The sequence below is a fragment of the Frieseomelitta varia genome, unplaced genomic scaffold (assembly GCF_011392965.1).
Source record: "Frieseomelitta varia isolate USP_RPSP 00005682 unplaced genomic scaffold, Fvar_1.2 scaffold_926, whole genome shotgun sequence".
In the NCBI taxonomy this organism is placed as follows: Eukaryota; Metazoa; Arthropoda; class Insecta; order Hymenoptera; family Apidae; genus Frieseomelitta; species Frieseomelitta varia.
Genome location: NW_025110730.1, coordinates 304,664 through 317,686, shown reverse-complemented (window position 1 = coordinate 317,686; position 13,023 = coordinate 304,664). Strand labels below are relative to the sequence as shown.

Sequence of the window (13,023 nt, the reverse complement as noted above, 5' to 3'; positions counted from 1 at the left end):
TTTTTCACTAAGTGCGCGAATGCTTTTGTCCATCTATGTATATCTTGTGGGGATTCTTTCTGTTTTGTCTGATCAATAAGTTAACCGGTTGTAAGAAGACATTTGCAGTTTTTAGGCAAAAATGTTCGATTTCCGATTGCTAAATTGTTAATTATGGATGATATGTTTCAAACTGAAAATCATACTATTATAAAAATATAACTCTGAAGACAAATTGTACGAATGAACTCTGAAGACGTAAATTGTATGAATGAAACAATGATCATGCTTAATGTTAATTACGCGTAAGGAAATATAAAGCTTAATAGATGTCATTCACCCTTTACACCATGAGATTATCTTTGGCATGATAAAACTATTTTTCCTCGGAACATTAAAGTCACCTCTGACTTGACACTTTATACAATCGGTAAAATAAATTACTAGGAAAAATTGAATCAACGTTGACCGAGAACAATTATAGTGCAAAGATACTTAAATAAGTAAAATCTTACATTGAAAGTTCAAAAATTATAAAAATAGAAAATTATAAATTATAAAATTATAAAAAATATATTATAAAATTTATTATAATAATATATATATTATAAATATAATATTATTATAATATAAAATATATTATAATTATAAAATTATAAAAAATATATTATAAAATTATAAAATTATAAAAAATATATTATAAAATTGTAAAATTATAAAAACCATCTACCACAAGATAGCCTGATATTTTACTCGAAATCACTGTACGTACATGTTTCAATTCCTCGTCTTACTCTGACAAATTACCATTAATAAATAGTTACAAGTACTCTGTCGTCATTATTCTCGCGAAACAACAAGTCGAATATTTCAAAAAAAATGAACAAACACGGAATGCCGGCACGTTTTCACGTTGATGCAAAAGCGATCGCGATAGTTGCCAGTAATTTTTCCGCAATATCGTCGATCGTTTAACGCGATGGTAACGGCTGCTGCAGCGATCGTTTTCACCTCTGGTCTCTGTTATTCAGCCGACATTAATAATTTGCGGCGGCGAGAGTGCGAAATCGAAAATTCCTGCCCGAAAAACGATTAACGGAGACACGAGGGCTGCGCGTGATTCGCGGACATATCCGGTCTTCTCGTTGATCTCTTAATTCACCGGCCGGAACAAAGTTCTCCCATTTCTGCCCCTGTGGGAGGAGGAGGATGAGTGGGAACAGTTACCCGAGGTGGGGGGAGGGAGCGCGTTGAATTGAAACGAAATTACGCGCGAGCGCGCGAATCGTTCGCCGGCCGATTAGATAAGAGCCCATGCTGTTAATGAAATTTCGGCTCCGATTTCGTTGAATCTTTCTTTTTTTTTTTTTTGACCCTCGCGTAATAAAGAGGCAAGAGAAAAAGAAAGCGGAGAGGTGAAAAAATAGAGTATTTTTTTTTTTTGTTCAACGAACGAGCATCCGCGTAATAGCTTAATTGCGGGCCGCCTTTGGCCTAATCGGCCGAAGCGCTTGGAATTTTTTATGAGCCAGAGATTTCGACGAGATTATTTAGTGAGATTATTGCATTGGAAATTCGACGAATATCAGAGATTTAAGGATTTTGTGAGAATGAAGAACGTGAAACGAGCATATGAAATTATACTGGTGAATGCGAGCACGATCTCGAAGTATTCACCTGCTTATTAAGTATAACGTGTAAATAAATCTAGCGTAGAATTGCAAAATGAAGCTATCTATATCAATTCTAAGAATCACGATTCTCTTACTACAAGAATTATATTCAATTTTAACCTCTTGCGCTAGTAACTGATTCACGGACCATAACGAGTGACCAAACCATATGTATACAATAATTCGTCCTCTTTTTGAATTCATCGGTATATCACTGGATAGAAATTACTAAGAAGTAACAATTTATTATTTATTTGTTTCGCCTGGGTTATATTTCAGTATAGTTAAAACTGACAATTGACAGATAATTAATTCGCGGCGCTACTTCTACCACGATAATATTATTGCAGAGGAAAAATACGAAGCAATCACCTGTCGAAAAATCGCTACACATCGCAAATATGCGCAACTGCTAATATTTATCTTTCGCTCGGTGTGAACATTCTCGCGTTCGCGGCCATAATACGCGTGTTGAATTTCATGGCGAATACGGAATACTCTGCTTGTTATACAAATCTTTCATCAAGAGACTAACGATATTCCAAGGATGGCGTTTCATTTTCCCCGAGTTATTGCTTACACCGTTAAATGATTCTCCACTGTATCGTCAGTTCGAACATTTCATCGCGAAACTTCGCCGATGAAACTTTCCTATAGAATTCCCCCTCGTGAGCTGTTTGATCCTCTTTCGTATCACTTCGAAAAAGCATTATCTCACGACACTCTTAGGGCGTTACGTGTAACTCGTTTACCGAAGATCTCATAATCGTAGAATTATGAGACGCAGCCCCGATTACGTCGCGCTAAAAATCATCGAAGCTAGCCGGGTAACAAAGTTACCATCCTAATTTTACTCATCGCCCCGTTTAAGCTAAACAGGTTGTTCATTCGATTAGTCCTGCAAGTAGATCGATCACGAGTACGCCGTAACGATTTTCTATCTAGATAGAAGACCATATTAAAATTCGAATCAATAATACGAAGAGACGTTCGAAAGATTCAATAGAATTTCGAGAGAAGTAACATCGAATTGAAATGCTCGTATATAAAATTTTAGAGATCTGACTGACTGTGATTGTAAGGAGGAAATTACTCGTGTCAGTGGTTTGTATCACCAGAGCTGATGAAATTTTGATTTTTTCACGTAGAGTAAATGGGAATGTAACTGTAGCCCATACTTTTTCTATTCATTTCACGGAAAGTTTGAAAATATCATAGAATGCCTCAATACAGCGTGCAGGAAAAATTTAAATTAAATATACCGAAATAATATTAAAATATCTGTTAGATGAAACAAATCCTCTGGCAAGCTTCATGGAAATCGTGAATGAAAAATTGGATATTTCTAAGGGGGCATTCCTAAATTAACTGAATTAACATGCTCCATGTAGTTTTTAATTTGCAGGATTTAGCGAAAAATTGGCACGGAGTAGGCATAAATCGTTCGAATCGTGTTCGTTGATACAACATCGCGGCTGAAAATGAAGTTCGATTTATCGTTGGTCGATTCCCGCGTCCCAATTTGCGGGAGTTTAGCCCAACTTCGCGAAACGGAGTTATGCGCATCGACAATTCCGAGTAACGCGTGTTGTTTTCGGCAACGCGCGACAGCTGTTATTCCTTAGGACACGATAATCGCGCGTGGGATTGCGTCTCGTCGAGTTCGATGTTTCGTCACGTACCTCGACTTTGTCTCTGCGCTTCGAGCAGAACTGATTTCGACGAGCAATTCCTTGATATCGGCAAGTGAAACGCGGTGGCAAAACAAGGATGCCACCAACGAAAATTTAATTAGAGCTCTGCCCCGTTCTACCGAACTTTAAATTCCATTCGAGTTCCATTAACGGGCTGGAAAACAAATCGAAACAAATGAAAATAAATAGTCCACCGCCCCGATAAACTACTATTCGATATAACGTTAATCGCGTTGATCGAATTCTGATGATCACTCGTAATCCAGTTTCAATTTGTTCGTTTAGCGATGATAAAAACTTCTAGATAATTAAATACATATGTTTGATCATAGAAAGTAGATCACGAGAAAATGTAGTTGAAAATTATTTGGGAAAATGTGATGAATCTTTTTGCTGGCTTTCCGAGTTTTGTGTTACCTGTTTAGTTGAGAAATGTTTCTTCAAGTTGATAAAGAACAAAAACTCAATATTCATTGAGGATTGTTAGGAAAATTTACTAAATCTTCAATTCTTTAAATTTGGAAATATTTACTAAAAAATTTGCAGTATACACTCGTGCTCAAAAGTCTTGGAATACCTTTTATTTACTTCAGTATTCAGTATTTATCGTAATAAATAATAAAATTGTTTAAATTCACGTGTATCTTACAAATTTTATTATAATAATTTACTTACATCTTGCAGATTCCGTTTTGTATAAAATATTATTTAATTATTTTTTAAATTTTTATTTATTTAATTTTTAAAACAAATACAGTACTTTCCCTGAGACTTTTAAGCGACGATTACGTCTACTTACGTAATTTTTATATATATTTTCAAATTAGTTTCAAATTCCAATGAAACGAAGTTGCCAAATATTTTATACAATACACAATATACGTACGCGTGAAAGTTTTATTCTCGTGAGCCATTGTATAAAGAAAGGATACTTCGGTGTCGATTGAAGTTCAAGTAGCAATTCAAAGAGTAAAATTTTTTTATGGAGACGATTTTGTGATAATTCATAGCTACTCGAAATTCCACGACGACCGACGTGAAGACATCCGATAATCGCGTTACCGCTTTAGAGTCGAGGCTAATTTGATTAGCCCCTTGTGAAGGATATCTCCAGCGGAACTGATCCGTCTTCCAGTCGATAGAGATCGATTTCGTGCTTGTTGGAGACAGCACGGGAAAAAACGCTAACACGATTATCTCGCTATTTGTCGACGATGTTCGAACATCGTGGTTCATAGAGTCTCAAGAATTCCTCTCGAAATTAGCTCGTCGAAGATTTGCTTTCGAGAAAATAGACTTTTAACGTGACTCATTAAACATTGCCTCTTGCTACACTTGATGACGTTCCAAACTCGATAACGAAGCCTTGAATGAAAAATTTTATTCCTTACTATGACATTTTATTTTATCTTATGCATATTTTTTCCTGTAAAATCATCCCTTTTCTGTTTCAGCAACATCGTATCAGAAACAGTCTCTATGAAGTTTCTCGATTGCTATTCATCGCAACGAAACGAACAACCATTTTCGTAGTTCAATCAATAGACTACGTTTCATATCCTCCTATGCTTCGAGGTCGTGCAATAATTTGCAATTTGTACGAACGTAGCCACGAACGATCGTGCGAACGGACAAGCTGCAAGTTACGAACGATGTAAATGACTGATAACGTGGCTAATAACGATCGAATAACGTCGATGCTGTAGTTTCTAGCTGGTCCACGATACTTCGAGCTACCCAAATCGAGACGTTATAACGCTATTAACCGCGTTAGCAGTCCCCGATGCGATATCCCCGCGAATCCAGCGCGAAACACTTTCGAAACAATTGCTGATCGCGTGGAAACTAATTTCGCGACGCAACCTATGATTTACGTTTATCATGAACGAAATTGTAGCCTATTTACATACGTTTGATGACTGAAAATACGTCCACTGTTGCGATGTCGTCCGACTGGTTTTAAAGAAATTTTCACATCGTCGTTATGTTTCTTAAAATTAATTTAAGAAGATTGCTTTTAAATAGAACTTGGGGAAGTACGAATGATAAGATCTTTCATTTGAGGAAATTATAAAATGGAACTGTATTCTCTCTTTCTCCAAACAATGAAACACGTTACTACAGATGCTCGTGAATTCCTTTAGAGTAAATACAATTCGTTTAATATAAATACAGATCGTATTGTATAAAATATTGTTAAATATTGAACAAAATACGTTACTATGAATATTCATGAAAGCTTGGAATTTCACTTCAAAAATAAATGCAAATTGTACATCCTTTCACATATAAGGATTTCTGTTCTGTTCTTTGCCTGCAGATATTAAAATACATTATTATACGTACATGAAAGAGTACAGAAATTCTTTAAAAAGCCTTCAAATAAATACAAAGCTTATTACACACCTTTTCTCAAAGAAAAATGTATTTATACCATCTCTTCACTCCATTCACTGCTTGCAAATATTAAAATCGTCATAAGTTATCCATATAAACTTAGAAATTCATTTAAAATTCTGTAGATAAATAGAAGTTTAATATATTTCTCTTTTAAAAAGAAACGAATTATATTATTTTTCTATCGAATCCTCATTCGTCACTCGAAATTATCTCATTTCGTTCCAATATCTCATTATTGAAATATATCATTTTATATCCTTAAAGACTTAAAATTTAGAATTTTTGATAAATACAAATTTAATATATTCTTGTTTTAAAAAGAAACCAATTACGCTACTTTTCTATCGAATCCCCACTTGAAATAATCTCATTTCATCCCAGCATCATTATATATATTCATAAAAACTTAAGAGTTTAGCGTCTTGCCACGCACGTTGAAAATTTTTGTCCTAAAATTGCAATATTTTCTCAGTGTTAAGTAAAATATTTAAATACAACCCAGGTAAAATAAAGTAATAATACTTCTTAGTAACTTCTATCTATAGTGATATACCGACGAGTTCAAGAAGAAGGCGACGAAATATTGTACGTACGGTTCGGTCACTCGTTATGGTCCGTGAACCAGTTGCCAGCGCCAACTTGGTTAAACAAATACAAATCTAATACGTTCCCTTTCAAAACCGATTGTTCTTCCAGCGAGCCCTTACTCGCCGCTGAAAATTATTCTCATTCCATCCCAATATCTCTCCACCGAAATTCCACGCACGAACGACACACACGTCGCAAACCGCTTTCGAACAGTTTCTATAACCCAAACCACAATTTCCGCGTCAATCACGAACGAATTGATCCGAAAGCAATCGCCGCGCCAGAACCGATTCGACCTTCCGGAACTTTTTCTCTTCTCGATCGATCGTCACCAGGTAAATGGCCACGAAATCGAACTTCTCCTGTAGGAACCTCGCGCGATCAAAACAGAAATCATAGATCATAGGTATGTTTGTACGGCTTGAAAAATGGAGATACAGTTGAAGATACGGCCTGCACAAAGCGGCACGTTTTTGTGTATCGTTTCGAGAGTCGTTCAACGATGACCCGAGGGACGTGGTTTCGTTCCTTAAAATGCGTTTTCACAATGACAGAGAGTTGAACCGGTAGCGAGCATTCTCGCGTTCCTTTTGATGCGCGATTCAGCTGAAATCTGTTGCATTGTCGAGTCGAGAAGACGAGGTTCCTCTCACTCTCTCTCTTTCTATCTCTGCGACGATCGTGGTTGAAGATGAAGAAAATGTAAGACACGGAAGTGGCATTTGTACCTCACGAATGTGGATCCATAAGAAGAAATTTATAAACTAAAATACAATATATCATTGAAAATGAGCATTTCGAGAGAGAAAATATTTTTGTTGCTCTATCAGTGGAATTTTGCTTTCTATTGTAACATCGGGGGGCTCAGAAGCGCAATTAGTGCAAGTCACTTCTCATTGAAACTCGTATCAAGTCAATATTCTTTATTAAAAACGTCAGTCGACAGAGCAGTTCAATTATAATATGACTATTATAGAATAATTGCAAGTGTTCCATCGGTTAAAGATTTTGTAAGATTTTGTAATATAAAATGTCTTGTACTGTTTCGTTTTTCCATAAAGTAGTTAAAGAAAGACGAATTCATTCGAAAGAAAAGGGGAAGAAACAAGGAATATTCAGTTTTCCTGATTTCCCTTTTCACAGCGTTTTCTTCGCGACAGAACTATTAACACTAAGACAATGAAATCTATCAGTATAATGGATTTCAAATTTCCTTTTCTTACAATTGCTTCAAATCCTGCTTATTTTTGTCGAAATTAATATTGATTTCTGTTTAGGTAGAAACAGAATTGTATACACCAGTTTATTTTAATTATCATCATTTATATCGTTATGATTTATACGCACAATATTTTGATACGTATTAAAGGTTCTTCTATTGTTAAATACAATTTATTACAATGTCCTCACATTATTCGATAGACTTAAGTACAATATCTGACTTAGAAAGTCAGTTTCATCGCCAATTTTCCACCGAAACTCAATTTTCCCAATAAAAATTACTTTGTGACATTTCCCCTCACCCTTCATTTATATACGATATTTATCGATCTTCGTTTGTTAGAATCTGCAGTTACACACGTGTCTCGTCAATTCTGCGAATATTGCAAACACATTTACTGCATTCGTCTTCGTATTGACGCTCTAATGCTAATAGGTAATTGATGCGACTGTTGGTATTTGATTGTTTGTACAAACGGGCCTGAACGGACCCAGCATTGGCCAACGAAAAGTTAAAGTGCGATGGATTCGTAGTCGCGGTGAGAGGATCAAATGTGGGTCATCGATGACGTTCACGTGTTTATTTTACGTTTACACCATCAGTCAGGTTGATTTTCACGGTACAGTCGTGCTATCCGTTCGGAATTCCGAATAGAAGGTCATAGATTGCGTGCGGACTCGTACGGACAATATTAACAAACTCTGTGGTTGGTTATTTTATGGATATCATAAAATACGAGCCGCCAGTTTCTGCAATTACGATCGCAGGATATCCTGTTTCACTTGTAATTGATTATTACTTCAGACACCGGGAATATTCTTTGCACCATTATCGATGATAATTGCTCTATCCGGGACCGTTTGCTCGAATTGGAATTAACGTTATTGGCGAAATTTTACGAATTACTAATTGTAAATTACGAATACCAATTACTAAGGATTTACGAGTCAATTGGCTTTCGCGTTTCACGCGAAATCGTAGGATTTAATCTGCAACTCGTCACTCGTCGATTCATCAAAAAAAAAAAAATAATAAACAAACGCTTGATAATTATACAGAGCAATTGGTTTTCATATCTGACGTGAAGTCATGGAATTATAGAAAGAGTTCAATCTGCAATTGACATTATACGAGAGGAGGAAAGCAGAAAAAGAAAGGAGAGAGGAAAGTAACTCTGTCGAAGGAAACAATCTTGTTCCCAGAAATACAAATGACTAAGTAGGAGCAGTAAGAGCGGCCGAAAGTTTCGTCAAAAATTTGCAAAATTACAAGTTACAAATTACCAACAACGTTGGTGATAAATTTGTAATTCAATTGATTTCTGCATTCGACGTAAAATCGTAGAATTTCACCTGCAAACTTGTCGCTTTAACTCGATTTAAAAGAAGATAATAAACAAACTCTTGACAAATTTACATAAATTTTCACATCGGACGTGAAATCGTGGAATGGCGAAGAAGGTTCGAGCTGTTCGATTGACGTTGTTACGCAAGAGAAAGAAGGCAGAAAGGAGTGAAGGAACTCTCTGTGTCGAAGGGAACAATCGGCCCGGAGAAATACGACGATGGAGGAGGGAAATAAGAACAGTCAGGACCCGAAATTTCGTCGGATGCATTAAGAAGCTACGGTCTAATAAATTTTGGAAGCATGTTGGAAGCCTGTTCGACGCAAGCCAGTAGAATTCTTCCGCAGATACCGTCGCGCAGAAATGCTCCGCATTCTTGGTGAGCGTGTCTGCGAACGCGTACGACAATAAGTCACGCTCGAATTTGCAATAACGACGCCACGGTTACGCTCGCGATCGTGGAAGACCATCGTTTCCATCCCCTGGGATACGCAAATTTTGGCAGTGCTCGCGCGCGCTCGTAAACCCAGCGAGTTTGGAGTTGTCTCGCGCGTTTCCATCCTGGAAGGTGACTATAAAATTCCGAAGAACCGCGTACCCGCTGACACGTGAGAATTCTGGCGCGGGCGAATGATCCAAGGCTGGCTGAGAAGTTTTCAGGAATTTTATTTCACGTTCGACGCGAAATGTGCTTCTCCAAGGGAAATTTATGCGACGAGATCGCCAAAATTCTCGGACGCTTCGTAATTTTAAGAAGGTCGGAACTTTGAGCTCTCGTCTGTGAGTTTCTGGCTTGAAAATTTGAACGTTTGGTATTAATTTTGGAAACGTGCGAATCCTGAGTTTTAGCATTAGCCGTTTTACAAAAAATCAAACAAGTGACTGCATTTAGAATCACGTTTGCAAGTAACAAGCATATTGAGCTTCCTGTCGATTCTGTTATCAATTGAAAATCAGCAAATTGGTAAGTTCGAAGTAGATTTTAAATAAGAGAGCTCTTTGGAAAGGGGATTCTCGTACATTGACCCGCGAACGAGAAAATATCCCAAAGCGAGGTATTTCTATTTGGTTTAGGAACAGTCCAGTCGTGTCAAACGGCGTGTCTCCAACTGGAATTTAATAGATCGCCCTCGGTTTACACGTTTCTGCTTTCCACGACGCTCGATCTCGATCAACAGAAATAGTGCACTACCTATAAATACACACTCGTGTATATACCGGTGGATTGTTAAAAATAAATGAACGACAATCTCCGAAACTGAATCATTTCGAAGATACGCCGAGAATTAAATGTTTTAAACCAGTCGTTAATATTATACAACCACTTATTTTCGACATCTTCGACACAACGGTAGGTTGGAATTCGTATCCATCTCTCATGAAAGAACAAGAGCTGTTGAATATAATTTCAATACGATAACGTAAAATTAGAATTCACCCAAATTTAAAAAAGAAAACAATATCCACCCACTTATTCTGATTAAAGAATAATTTCTAAATTATCAAACCTCATTCGAATTTAAAAAAAAACAATATCCACCCACTCTCGTTCTGATTAGAGTATAATTTCTAAATTATCAAAACTCATCACGTTCAATTGTACAGTAGTTCGATAAATTTTCGTGAAACTACGTCTTTGCTGAGGTGTTTAATATTTTAAGAAGAAGAAGGAAACGAAAAATCGTGATTCGTCAAGTAGCTATCTATAAATTGTTATTAATTGTTTGAATTTATTGTTTCTATAAAAATTATTATTATTCGTCAAGTATTTCAACTATTTCATTGTTTCTATAAATAAAAATAATTCCTCGGCAATATACAATAACAATATACGTTCGTAGGAAGAACATAGCAAGGTTGAATACATTAGTATTGGTCTTTTTAGTTTTTCTTAAGTTTCTCGGAATAATCCTCCATCGCGTTCATCGAAATTCCACGAATACGATCAAGCGAAGCAGAAATTTCGAAGATGCCTGGCCCGTGTCGCCGCGCTAATTTTCGCGATTTGCACACCGCTGGAAATTACACCGAGGAACGAGCGTATGATTTTCCGGATGAGCGGGTTCGCGAAACCCGCGACGACAGAAGCACAGAGACAAGGGTGACGCGTTTGTTCGCTCGACGCATTGAACGCGAGTTCATTGAAACTCCGCCGCGCCGTTCGTTTCTTTCTCGCGGAACATGTGCCCTGCCGTTTTTTCTTTTTTTTTTTTTTTTGCTATTGTGACTCGGCCAGGTTGGCCAACGTTCGCCGGAAGCCTCGCCGTGCGTCACGAATGTCAACAGCGGATAGAAGCTTCGACGACTCTCGCGGAATAAACGACGACCTCACAAAGTGAACGCTGGCAGAATTGAAAACCGATTTCTCGACTTCTGTCAACAAAGATTCGTACGTATCCCCGTGGCGTTATTGAACGAAGCTTCGCTTCAATTGTATCGCGAAAATCGTGGATTTTCGCGAAAGTTTCGCGTAGAATGAGAACCAGCTTTCTTTCGTGGCTGGGAAAATATTGAACTACGCTCGTTGAATTCCAATTTAGACGCAGGAAACCAAGAACCCCTAGCCTTGAAGGTCTCGCCGAATCTCAAATCACTCGAATCGAACGTTGCATCACCTTCGGAAGCAAAGATCCACCGCGCGAAGCCGCGCGTGAAGTCACGTTAGCAGTGAACTACGCGAAAATCCGTCGGCGATTGGCAAGCAATGGAAAATGATCCCTTACCTCAAAAGAGGCGATCAGAACGCAGTGCTGTGGAAGGACAGAGATGCCGGACGATCCTGGCTACCTCGAGGGAAGCTCGCCCGGGCGGCATGGCTCCCACCTCTTCGCCCTGTGATCCTCCCGACTGCTGCCCGGCAGGGTGTCCTTCTTCCTCGGTTCGTGCTGATCCGTTTGCCAATCGGGGGATGTTGCTCGCACAGAGTGCAAGTCGTAATACAGTGGAGACACAAGGAAACGCCAAAGTATTCGCTTCGTATCACTTCGTAGCAGCAGAACAAAAAGATCCGTCGACGGATAGGACCTTCGATAGGAACTCGAAGAGCGTCACGAATACGCGAGTCACGGCAACGACGACAACGATGACGACACGACTCTCGTTCTCAGTGTACGCGTCACACCTGGACTGGTAGGAGACTGGGTAGGATACCGCGTCGATAAGAGAAGGGAGCACGAGAAACGCGAGCAAAGTCGAAGGATCATCCGAGACGAACGAGAAAGGAGAAGAAGTCGTTGATGGAGGTGAAGTCGTTGGGGCTACCGCGAGGACAGGAAACGTGACACACACCAGGTCCAGGGATGGTAAAAAGGATGATCTCTCTAGGGGACCGTGGTCGGCTGTCGAACAGGATCAGAGAAAAGAGAGCACAGAAAACTAGGCACAGGACACGATGGCCCGGCCACTGCGCCGGCACTGAGGCTACGCCGCAGCCTCGCTCTCCTGCTGTTCCCTTCCCCTCTCGTTCGTTCCACTCGCTCGCTCCGTCTCGCTTCCTTCGCCAACGTCCTCCGTTTCTCTCCTTCTCTCTGCGCCTCTCCTTCTCCCTCTCCCGCGCTCAATTTCTCTCGCTCTAACCACCCCCTACGCGTCTACCTCTCTTCTGTTGCACAACCCTCTCCGCCACCCTCTGTGCTCTCTCTTTTCGGATCTCTACCAACCCTCCGTGACTCGCGCTCCTCACCCTCACCTACCCTCTATCCTCCTTCCTCCCCAGACGCAGTCTCCATCTCCGTTTCGCCAGCCGCTGCATCCCTCTCGCTTTCTCGATGCTTCTTTCTTGATCGGAATAGGTGTCCGTGTTTTCGAACGAAAAGCGCGCCCCTCCCGCGCGTTACCTCTTCTTGAATCCTTTGCTTCTTTCTTTCTCGCCCACGCGCGCGCGCACACACACACACACATACCCACCTCGAGACTTGGAGATGTTTGTTTGCATTTTCTTGATTTTTTCGCTCGACTCTTTCTGCTCTTCACCGCCTCCTCGCTTCGAACGAAGTTGTTTTTATTTCCCTCGTCGAGTTGCTGGTCTTGTAGTCTAATTTCTGGTTTTTCTTCCCTTTCCCGCGGGACTACGTCCGACTACGTATCCCTCCCCTGGGTTTTTCCCTTCCTTACAGCGTCGTT

At 39.3% G+C, this 13,023-nt stretch overlaps 1 protein-coding gene across 2 annotated transcripts in view; it reads right to left on the bottom strand.

Moving 5' to 3' along the window:
- The window catches only part of LOC122537720 (dipeptidyl aminopeptidase-like protein 6), a 192,477-nt gene extending 180,174 nt beyond the window's left edge, over positions 1–12,303 (bottom strand). For both annotated transcript variants that reach the window (XM_043671135.1, XM_043671138.1), the window contains exon 1: positions 11,625–12,303. The gene's annotated coding sequence lies outside the window, so the exon portion shown is untranslated. The remainder of the gene's footprint in view (positions 1–11,624) is intronic.
- Between the last annotated feature and the right edge of the window lie 720 nt (positions 12,304–13,023).